This window comes from Alligator sinensis, unplaced genomic scaffold (genome assembly GCF_000455745.1).
Source record: "Alligator sinensis unplaced genomic scaffold, ASM45574v1 scaffold1084_1, whole genome shotgun sequence".
Taxonomy (NCBI): Eukaryota; Metazoa; Chordata; order Crocodylia; family Alligatoridae; genus Alligator; species Alligator sinensis.
In genome coordinates, this window is record NW_005842677.1 from 273430 (window position 1) to 285565 (window position 12136).

Sequence of the window (12136 nt, forward strand, 5' to 3'; positions counted from 1 at the left end):
GGGTGCACCACCAAGCTCAGGGAGGTCGTGGACATCCGTGTGCACCTCCTACACATTGCCAATGCTAGCTTTGTTTCTCAAGGACACTGGGGCTCCTCTCCATCATTAGAGAAGGGCAGTGGAGCACTCTATGACGCTCAAAAATTTGAGAAAAAGAAAAAACTTCATTTTTTTTTTCAACTTTTAAAAAAGCCAGAGGCAAAATTAGGAGAAAGGAAGCAGGTTGAAGAGCACCATGGAGCTGCAGAATAAACAAGATGGCAAAATAACAAAACTATTTTTTAATAAGCTGGGAATTTGCTTCAGTCTGCAATTCTTAGAGGAAAGGCGGCTGCTGAGAGCTGGCCAGATTCCCTGCTGCAGACATGCAGACACCTGGATGAGGAGACAAAAGAAAGTTTGATTCTTGTATAATCCCAAGGTCACGTGGGTTGTTGGGTTTTTTTGGAAAGTGCACCAGTGTCCCTTATGGGCACTCCTGACAGGCAACAGAACCAGAAGCTCCAGGGTTAAAAAGCAAGGGGACAAAACCCAAAGAGCCTGAATTTCCTCTCCCTTATATATGTATTAATCAGGAGTGATGCTATGTATATATAAAGCTGCTGTGCCTGGGAAGCCCAGGCAGGTGTTTGAGGAGAATTAAAAAGGAGAAAAAAAACACCGTGTACAAGGGAGAAGGGTTTGAATCAAACTGCAGTTGAATTTGACAGGGTTGCAGTCCCTGAGCCAGCACAGAAAGGGTTGAGCCATGTTCCCTCTTCACAGAGAACTTCCCACAGGTGTTTGCCTTTCCGCAGAGTAGGACTGGACTCCCCTCAGGTTAATTGCAGTGTTAATGAGGATAACCCTAAAGCATAAAAGGAAGAAAGCTTAGCATTTCTATTTTCCTTGGGGCTTAGGCTAAGTAAGGACCGAGAGGAGATGGGTAGCTTTGTATTGTTTGCATGTAAAAAATCCCAACATTTTAAAGGCAGGTTCTGCCACTAAGAAGCCATTTGGCCGCATGTTTATCCCATCCAGCCTTTCTAAACCTAAAAGTTTAGGCTGTAACTGCACAGTCTTTATACCTGGCTTCTGGCAGTTGCATTCCCCAAGGATTTCTTTTGCATCTCATTAAGTGGCATGAAAAGAGCTTGTCCCTTGGGTTGCACATCCATTGGGCTCTACGTAGACTGCAACTGCAGTGAACATAAGGGTCCCTTGCACAGATCAGCCCCTGCATGGTCTGATCTTCAGAAATGGAGCATTTGTGATTATCAGTAGCCTTCCATTTTAGATAGGGGCTGAATTGCTGATGTGGGGGAAAAAATCCTTTCAGACTTTTTTTTATGCATGCAGAAAGTGGGGGAGAGCTATTTTTTTCCTCCTTTGACTGTTAGCTGTAACAGAGTACCAATTTTGGGGGGGGAAATAATGTGCTAGGTCATTAAATGATTAATCAAAATTGCATCTGAGATGGATGTTTTTCACCTCTTAAAGAAAATAAGAATGCAACTTAACTGCTAGATGCCTTCTAGTCCTATCAACCACATCAGCATTAAGCAATTTTCATTCTCTAAATTGCAGCTACGTTGGTTTAAACAGCAAGGGGGTTGGTAAAATGCACTATATTGTTAGTGGCATAAACCATTTGGAAAGTTGCTTCTCACAGAGTAGATCAGATGCACTTAGGATTTGATATGGATAGATACCTGTGTCCATTGCAGACTTCTTCCTAGCTTGTCTTGTCTCTTAGTGCATGTTTGCTGTGGGGCATTAAGATACCACATTTCCCTTTTTAAAGTATTTTGACTTCTGAGTGTTCTAGTGTGTTTTGGGTGTTAGCCTCATGAGTATCTGTAAATGCCCCTGTCCTTAGCTTTGACCATCAATTTTTCAAATAAGGAATACTGAAACAGCCATCTAATTCCTTGCTGCAACACATCTGGGTGAGATTCAGACTGATGACCCAGAATTGAACTGATTAGCTATTAGCTGATGGTCCTTCAGACCCTTAGACAAACAGAGCTCTTGATAAGAAGGGAAGAAGAAGAGCAGAATCACTGAAACACTATATTTAAGTACCCAGGTTTGTCTCTCAAAATTAGAGAAGCAGAGAGGATGAGAGAAAAGCATAACTGGGTTTTGGGGTTGCTTTTTGTTGCATTTCAGCAAATATTTTTATTATGGTATCCATGAGAAAAAAAAAGGCAAGGGGGAAATGTATTGGTTAGCCTGAAATAGAAGAATAATAACACTTTTGAAGGCTTTTTTCATTTTGTTTCAGTGTAGAAGTAGAGAGATGTCAATAAACACACCCAGCTATGTAACTCTACATTATAAACAGCCAGTGATATAAGAAAACACCACATCTCTTATGAGCCGCTTGTCCTTTTTGGTGTGCATTTCTCTTAAGGGAATAAATCAGAGTGGACTGTAGGGAAGACGAGGCTTGATACTAAACCTTTGTAAAGTAGAAGTTAGAAGGGCGCTGGGAGGGTGGTGGAAAGACTACCTGGTCTTCCAAGCCCTTCCTCCTGCTTTCCCACCATCCTTGTATGTATTATAACAGCAAGCTGTAGCAAAGCCAGAGTCTACCTCTGCATTGCAGACTCAGGCACTATCTACCAAGGAGGTGGACTAGAGAGAAATGTCTCCTGAGGTCAGAGAAGGTTTGATAGCAGGAGCTGCTTATTCACACCTGCTGCCACGACCAGCTAAAAATAATTAACAGAGAAGGAGAGGGAGAGAGAGGTGAGGCACCGTGCAAAGCAAAGAATCACTGCAGTCAGTCACCTGGCACTTGTACAGTCCTCAAAGGGCAATCACAGGAATAGTCAAAAGTAAGACTGTTTCCCAACGGGAAAGGGAAATGGTCTCAGAGCTGTTATGCGGCACTAGTTTTCCATACAGTGCCATCTTCTGGGCCCTGTTTTTATACCCCATGCTTCATCTGTACTCAATTTAACCCACTCCACAGGAGAGAAAACATACAGAAGATGTGGTCAGCAGTGTGATGAGGGCATAGAAACCCAAAATAGCCAGGAAAAGATTCGCAAACTCCTTATTAGGTTTAATCAGATTCGCAAACTCCTGATTAGGTTTAATCAGCTCTGCCCTGCTTGCAAATGCCGCAGGGGTTGGGTGTGGAGGGAGAGACGAAAAGGGGCTTAGCCTCCCACTGAGATGGGTGCTGGCTTGGGAGGAAGGGCAGCTTTCCAGTTTACACTGTGTGAGAGAAGCCTCCTTGGGGACAGGGAATGACAAGAGCCTGTTTCCTGCCACATCCTACTTGTGGGAGGGCAAGCCCAATGTGGTACCAAATACGATGGCTATAGATGCTCCCTACTTGAAAGGGCTGGCAAGAAGAACCAAATCCTCGGAGATGAGTAGTAGTAGGACTTTGTCATGATCACAGGCTCAGTGTGATCGCAGGTAGCTTTCCTCTTGCCTAGTTGAGCATTGCAAGTTTAATGAGTGTTAGGGAAATCATTTGCTGAGCTCCACTGATGCTCCCGTCTGTTTTCTTAAAGCAGGGATCATACACAGTCAACACGCTTGTTGGAGACCTGAGAAAAAATAAGTGTGTGGCTCTCCTCCAAGGCTTTTTTTTCCTCCTTTTCTCACAGTTGACAACAGAGCCAATGTTGTTTGAGATCAGGGCAAGATGACAAATGCATGCATGTGCTATACTTTGTCTTCTGTCTAAACATGCTGGAGCAGAACTCTTTTAAGAATGACAGTGTTATTACATATTTTCTAGCACAGGCAATTCAAACTAGCACCCATTTTATTCACTCTGCACTGGCCCATGCAGTCCTCCGAGAGCAGCAGAGAGAGACAATCAGTGGTACTATGGATTAAAACAGGAAATGATTTTTAAAGGGCTGGAGTAGCCATTTGGCTAGTGAAAATCTAAATCCTATTAACGAGACAGATTTTCATTCCAGTGAAAGTGGCATAAGATAATGTCATTTTTTTTTTTACTGGATCTTCTGCTGATCTATATCCCAAGTGACTCCACTAAATGTAACAAAGTTCTGTAGGAGGCATAACAACACACAATACTGAGAGCTATACATAGCTCAGTTAGCGGTGCCAGCATGGAGGTTGACTGCAAAGTTGTTTGAGAGCAAGAAGGAAGTCAAATGTGTCAGTAAAGTAGACATCAATCAAACATTCACAATGTGTGAGATGATGGAGGTCCTGTGTGGCACTGTAATACCAGCAAAAAAATGCATACATGTCTCCTCATAGGGGAAAAGGGAATTTCAAAGTTTTAAAAGAAATATGCTCAGGAGACGCATGATTTGTCTAAAGACACTAAAGACACAAGAGTTTCCAATCTGAAAGAGCCTTCTCATGGCATGCATAGCTGTGTTTATCCAATCTGAGGTTTACCATCACAGGGGAGGCACATTTGAAAGTTAAGCTAGACTAAAGCAACAAGTCATTTGCCAAATAAGCTACTACCATGCAGTCACAATCTGATAACAATGAGAAAAAAAAAAGAGACTGATAAGAGCTGTCTTCTGCTTCTGCCATTACTACTGACTGCCCTTCTCCCATGCTGTGTTCTAGGGCTCAGATATATGGGTTTGCAATTGAACTGAAACTCCTTGCAACCTCCACCATCACTTCCAGCTCCTTCCATGTTGGCAGGCTACTTAAATTACAATAAAACCCTCAGGAGGACCCTTCTTCCTCCCATTTCCTGTAATTAAAAATATGTACTGCCCTAACTGTCATCATGGTTGGGGTGTGTATAAACCATCCCGCTTTAGCTATTCAGAATCTGGTGGTCTTGTTGCTAAGATTGCTGTGGTTAAGTTGGAGAAAATGTAGTTGTGGTTTTGTGAAAAGTGCAGATATGTTTTCAGCTACAGGAAGTGATAAGTGGGTATGATAGCAGATGTCTCAAGGGCATTTGTGAAATGAAAACAAGTGAAGATGAACCACTTTTGCATAATGTCCCTGTTCCTCCAGGAAAAGAGATGATAAAACCTCTGCACCTGACTGAGATTTAAATAATCTAAGCTATTTTCAGTAATACATATCAGTAAATGGGGATATGATTTCTGTCTTGACCATATTGCTTTTCTTCTAGGCTAGGGACAGACATTACATATAAACTGGTTAAAACGATCAGAAACTGGTTTAAACCTGTAACAGAACAGATGTTCAGTGCACATTAAACCAGTTTGAAAACGGATGAAACTGGTTTGAAATAAACCTGGTTGCATGTAGTATCAGACTTAACTGATTTGGGTCAAACCAGTTTATGCAATGTCTGTCCCAGACCCCTTGCTGGTTTAAGGTAAACCAGACACCCCCAGCATCCCAGCATGCTCTCTGGGCTGGGCAGAGCTCTCTGCTTCACAGCAGGGCTGGCCCCTCCCCTCTGCTCCCTGGCCAGAGCTCTGGCAGAGACTTGCAGGCACAGAGCGGCTGCCTGGCTTCCCCCTGCTAAAAAGGGATTATTCCCCTTTCCCCTCTGCTTTACACAGACACCTCAGCATTAACTAGCAGACCACATGCTAGCTAAGGTCCATGCTGTGGGAGATGACAGCAAGACAAGCTTTTTGGAGTTAATCAACAGGTAGCTTAATATCCTTCCTTGGAAGATATTATTATTATTGGAAGAGCTGTTTAAGAAGAGTTCCATTAGTTAACGGAGAGAGGCTTTGTTTTCTAAATGGGTTGATAAACACTGAGTTAGGGGTGATAGACATTTCCTGCCGGGCTGCTTAGGAGGGGGGGAATAAACAGAGTATCCTGCCAGGGCCTAGAAACACCCCCCGCAGCTCAACGCTGTGGAAAGGAAGGGAGGGCTGCTCTAGTGCCCCCCAGCTTCTAGCCTGAGCCACTGCAGGCATGTGCCTGCATTTCTGGGATGTCTGTCCAGTTACAAAACTGATTTAGTCTAGCCAGGTTAGACTAACCTGCAAAGACTGAATCAATTCAGGCTCAGGCTTTTTAAATGTCTGTCCCTAGCCCTAGTGGCTGTTGTAACACACCAGCTTGACAGCCATAAATACTTAGTACTGAATACAGTGTATACACTCTCCTTATTTTACTTGGGCAACTTTCCCATTGGGCACTAACATGATGTCACAAGTCAATGACAAAAACCCCATTGACTTCCACGGAGATAAGATTTCACTCAGTGTCTCTTTCAATATTGTCCTATATTAACAATTATAATAGGATACTCAAAAAGCAGTGATGAGCCTTAGGGCCCATGGGCAGGTCCCCACAAGCAGGAACGTGCACTTCTCCAGGGACAAATAATAGCAGCACATATGTGTGCCACTGCTACTTGTTCCTGCAGGCACACTCTGGCACACAACAAAATGCCCTGGGTGGAGTAGGGAAGGCTGGGGCCAGCACCTGGGCTGGTCCCAGCAGCTTTACCTAGGATGCTGGGGGCCTCCTGGGACACATGAATCCAGGCACATGGAGCCTGGCCAGCAGCCACAGCATGCAGCACACACTGCAGCCATATTGCACCACCCTGCTTTTTTCTGCTGTGGGTGTTTTGGATGCTGGGATTTCCCAGTAGCTAATCTTGCTGCCGCACTACAAATATGCAGCGTGACAAACAGAATCATGAGTGACGTATGCATTTCGCAGCATCTCAAAAGGCTTTGAGGCACCACAAATGACACATTCCCGCTTGTGGGGACGTGGCCCATGTGTCTAACCCCTGTAGAAATCATTGATTGGGTCCCTAAATAACACTAAGGACCTGGGCCTCTGTCCCTTTTTCTGGTGAGTATAGTTGCCTAAATGCACAGAGTCATAGATGTTAAAGCCAGAAGGAAGCCATTAAATCCTGTCAATCGTCTGTATTATTCTGTAAGCACAAGGCACTTTTCTTTATGCCAAAATGGCTGGTGTGAAGAAAGGTACCAAGAATGCACTCCATCTTATAATTTAAATAAGAATATAGATATGGTATGTCACAGTTAATGTAACAAATGTAACTTGGTTTATTTATGCCTAGTACTTAGCAGAGCAGAGACTGTTCCTAATTTATGCCTGTTCAAAAGGAAGCTCCAGTACACTCATGCTTTGTTTCATGTTTTTGTGTTCCTATATCAAAAAGCTATTTCAAGGAAAACTCTAATGGAGACATGGAACAAGTGGTTTTTACTAGTAACCTAGATATGGTTACACATCCAGGGCTTTACCTTGATTGGTTATGAGGTCAAATTATGGTGGCTTGTCTTCCCAAAGAGTTAATCCAGTGTTAAAAAACACTTCTTTTTGTTAGTTAACACCATAATTGAAAATCCTGGGAAAGGTATACAGAAAGCCCGCAAAGGGGTCAAACTTTAAGAGGGAAACACCCCAATTAGTGTATGCAACAGACAGCTACTACACAAAGAAATAAACATAGTAATTGTAGCTAAGAGTTGTGAATTTTTTCATTGTCAAACCTAATTCCCTTTAGATTTTAGTAATACTAACAGCATAATTTTTCTTTCACATGAAATTCACTTGGTCTGTGACTTAACGTATAATCTCCCCTTTTCTCATGATAGTCATGCAAGTTGACATATCAAATTGTATATTTACAATGGAAATAAACTTAATTATAACTCCCCAAAGGAGCCTGATCTAAATCTCATTGAAAGAAAAATGGAAAGACTCCCATCCACTTTCATGATCTTTGGTTAGACCCTTGAAGTTTTCAAATTCTTTTTCTTTTCCCCTGCATACTTTGAGTCAGGAAACCTACATGTGTTTTAGGTCTGTGTATTCCAGTCATCTTTGTGGTTTCTTTCCCATTCTTTCATGGAATATTAGAGGCATACCTAAAATGTAAACCAAACAATTATTATGTTGTTTCAACTTTATTATCTTAACAATGTAAAACATAAGCATGATGATACTTAACTCTCAAGTTTACATTAGATAGGAAGGCTCAAATGGAACAGTGGTGCAACTCTACTGACTTCTGTAAAGCGGAAACCATTTACACCAGAGTTGAATTTGGCCCATTTCTATAAAACAGCTATTAGTTTTCATTTGCAGTCTGATCGTGTCATAATTCACTTTAATGTTAATATACGCTCACCCCCGAGGGCTGGCATAATTATTACTCATGTCTCATCATGAATGGAAAAAAAATGAAGAAAAGAAGAAAAAGAGTAAAAAAAACTCAAGTATCATTGCTTTGTTTATAATAAGGTGCTTAAAAGCTATCAGCTAAAAGCATTATTAAAATAAGCAAATAATGTATGCCCTCCAGGAATGGGCACAAGTCAAGGTTTTGGGAATAATTCTCTGAAATTATATGAATATTGATGAATGCCTTCTATTTAGAAGATAGGGTTGGAAGATGGTATTAGGAGTTGCATAGACTGAATGTGATTCAAGGAATAAAAAGCAAAGCAGAAACTGCAGTGGATGCAAACTTCAAACTAACTGAACTGATGAATAGTGAACAAATGTTTTAGACCCATGTTTGAGACTCGAGGGACTTAAAATATGCAGACATCCAAACGTGGATCACCAAAGAGGTTTAACCTACAGAACAATGTCATGATCCAGAAAGTAGATCATCTAATTAGGGAGGAAAGGAAAGTAGTAGGTACTTTAATTCAATATAACCTTGATAATACACACAAGGGCTGGATCCAGATGTGCAGGCTGCACGAGTTGCACGTTAATCAGTGCACGGTGCTGCTAATTTGCAGCACCGGGGCAAAATATGCTACTGGGATTTCCCAGTAGCAAAAAAAAATTCCGGAAAAAAAGCAGCACAACCCACACCAAAGTGGCAAGCGCCATAGCAAATGCAGAGACGGGGGAGCTGGCAGCCCAGAGTTGCCTGCTCTCACACCTCCACATGCTGGGAGCCCCCAAGCTGAGGCACCCTGCACCCCAGCCAGGTGCTCCATGGCAGCATTGGGGCTCCACTGTGCTGAGGCATGTGGAGACCCTGCACTGAGGCACACTCCACCCCAGCCAGCTGCAAAACAACTGACTGGGGCTCAGTGTGCCCGAGATGGGGGAGCAGGCAGCCTTGGGCCTCTATGTGCCTCTGTGTGCCTGTCTCCATGCAGTCTGCTCCCCCATCTCAAGGCACGCTGTGGCCCAGCCAGCTGCTCTGTGGTGTGACTCAAAGCAGGGGCTCCACATGCCTCTGTGGGGATCCCACTGCTCATCTCCACTTGGGAGTCTTTGGCAGCCTGGGCACAGGGTGTGCTGGGAGGTGTGCAAGAGCTCCCCACCACTACCCACTGTGCTTGGGCTGTGTAGGCAGGCTCCAAGCCCCCACCTTCCTCCCATTAGGGCTAATGTCTGTTCTGCTTCCTCCCAACCTAAATGGGGGTGCTTAGAGTAAAGCCCAAACGTTAGAGCACTTCTGCCACTGTGCTCATAGTACAATTTTTTATCTTCTTTCTGATCACCTGAATCTTTAAATAGCTATAGAAATAACTTTCAAAAGCACATAATGGGGTAGACTGTGACTTCTTAAATAAATACAAATAGTTATGGCATTGGTTCATCAGCGAGTGATGATGGATATTGCAGCTATTCTGCATATATATTCTGTGTATATATACAGAATATATATTCTGCATATATATTCTGCATATATATATCCTGCAGTATATTCTGTATATATACTGAGTGGTGGTGCATTTCTCTTGTGACTATTAAGACTGATATTAAACTTGCAGGTCCTGCCACAGTGGTTACAGGTGAACATGGTATTAGGGGCTACTGTACTGACAGTCTGTTTCCTTCAGTCATGTTTCTGTTGTAATTTGAGTGACCATTTCTCATCATGATGTTGGACTCCATGATTTGAGAAGGGAATGTCACTTTGTCTTGTCTCCTGCTAAGGCCTCCCAAGGGTTTGGGTTGATTACAAAAACCTTCCTGTCCTTCTTGTAGATGTCTTTGAAGCACAGTTTCAGACACCCTACTCTTCTCTCCCCGTCGTCAATTTGCCCATACAGGATGTCCTTCAGGATGCACCCATCTTCCATCCTAGAAAGATGGCTAAGCCAGCATAGATGCCGCTGTTTGAGTAGTGCAGTGATGGTTGGCAGGTTGGCTTTGGTGATGACCTCTGTGTTGGTGGTTCTGTCTTGCTACTTGATGTCAAGGATGCACCATAAATAGCATAGATGGAAGCTGTTCAGCTTCTTTCCTTGATATCCATATGTTGACCATGTCTCACTGCTATACATAAGGACACTGAGGACGCAGGCTTTGTACACAAGCAGCTTAGATTTGATTGTCAGTTTTGCATTGTTCCAGACTTGTTTGAAGAGCATACTGAAAGTGGTAAATGCATTTCCAATGCGCACCTTTAGCTCTTCATCCAGTGAGGCTGTCATTCACTGTGGATCCATGGTAGAAGAACTTGTTCACTGCCTTGAGTGGTATGTTGCCATGGCTGATAGATGGTGACTGGTGAACACCCTGTCCTAGGACCACAGTCTTCTTGATCCTGATGGTCAAGGCAAACATCCTGCAAGTGTGGGAGAAGTGATTCATGAGTATTTGTAGTTGGCTTACTTCATGGGCAGAGAGTGCAGCATCATCAGCAAAAAGGAGCTCCCTAATAAGTATGTGCCTCCCTTTTGTCTTGGACTTTAAACATGATAGACTGTAGAGTTTGCCATCTGATCTTGTGTGAAGGCATATGCCTTCCTCTGAGCCACCAAAGCAGAGTGCAGCAGCACAAAAAAGAAAATCCCAAATCTGGTATGGGCACCAGAACACAACCCTACTTCACTCCACTCTTCATCTCAAACCTGTTAAGGGTTGATCCATCAAACTGAACTCTGACCTGCATGTTTTTATGGAAGGACCATATCATATTGAGTAATTTTTTTTTTTGGCGGGGGGGATCCAATCTTTACCAGGACCTTGAACAAACCTGCTCTGCTGACAATGTCAAAGGCTTTCATTGGGTTGATAAATGCTACGTACAGTAGCTTGTTTGTTCTCCACATTTTTCTTGCAGTTGGCATAAAAAGAATATCATGTCCACTGTTGATCTCCCTACTCTGAATACACATTGTGATTCCAGGTATATGTGGTCAACAAGTTGTTGCAACATTTCAAAATGACTCTGACAAAAGTCTTGCCTGTGACACTGAGAAGAGAGAGATGCTCCTATACTTGTTGCAGTCCCCCTTGTCTCCCTTGTTCTTGTAGAGTGTGATGATGTTAGCATCACGCATGTCCTGGGGTACTTGACCTTCTTTCCAGCAGCATACTAGGAGTTGATGAAGATGTGGTAGCAAGCTACCCTTCCTGCATGTAACAGGGGGCCTGCTCTGGGCCGATCTCACTGTAGCCTGTCCACCTGTTTCTGGGCTAACCGCCCCCCCCCCGACGTCTCACCCGCCATGCCTTGTTGGAATTAATTAGTTAAATGATATAATTAAGTGGGAGGCTGCCCATTTCCTGCCCCGATGCCAGGGGGCACTGTCTGCAGCTCCATTCCTCCCCTACCCCACAGCCCAAGCCTCACAGATGGCATCTAGATATTATCATCATCACCGGCCCCCACTCTGGGCCCCAGAATCCTCCTACTTGAACCCTGCCTAGATTCCTCTCCTCAGGCGGTCTCATCCGCCTTCATACTAAGCAGCCCTGAACTGCTTCCCCTTCGGGTCCCCCCGGGACCTCTGGCTCTATTGACCTTGCCCACTGCGTGCCTGGCCAATTGGAACCCCAGGCATGCAGCTCTTGGGCGTTCCTCGCGGTGGGACCCTGGCCCTTTGACCCTTCTGGTCCTGGCCCCAGCGTGGACCAGTCAGGGGAAGTTCAGACAGGCCTGAATCTATGGCCTTTTTTCTCTCTCTGGGGGTCCACCCTTCAGGCCCTCCAAACAAGGGGTAACCCACCCGGTTGTGGGGGCTAGGGGTTAAGGCACCCCAACCCACCTTTCAGCATGGTGGTAACTGGCCTGGCATTTCCTGGGGGCTCCACACCACTGAGAGCCCCACCAGGCCACCCACTCCTGACAGGGTGCAGTTTTAGGTCGTACCCAGGACCAGTAGCCTCCTGACCATCCCCTACAGCTCCTCCCTTACCTCCATATGATACCAGCAGCCCTCTGGCCAGGCAATGTTGTTGCCTGGCCTCCAGCAGCAGAACTGCCCTGTTTATATGGGCAGCC

The 12136-nt window shown here is 44.2% G+C and overlaps 1 long non-coding RNA gene across 2 annotated transcripts in view; it reads right to left on the reverse strand.

Annotated features, from left to right (window-relative positions):
* Window positions 1-290: 290 nt before the first annotated feature.
* The window catches only part of LOC112551950, a 116227-nt gene continuing 104381 nt past the window's right edge, over window positions 291-12136 (reverse strand). The window contains exons 4-5 of one of the 2 annotated variants that reach the window (XR_003096292.1): window positions 7724-7799; window positions 291-375 (exon numbers count right to left, since the gene is read on the reverse strand). This is a non-coding gene — a long non-coding RNA (uncharacterized LOC112551950). The remainder of the gene's footprint in view (window positions 376-7723; window positions 7800-12136) is intronic. The other variant, XR_003096293.1, reaches the window with a different exon arrangement.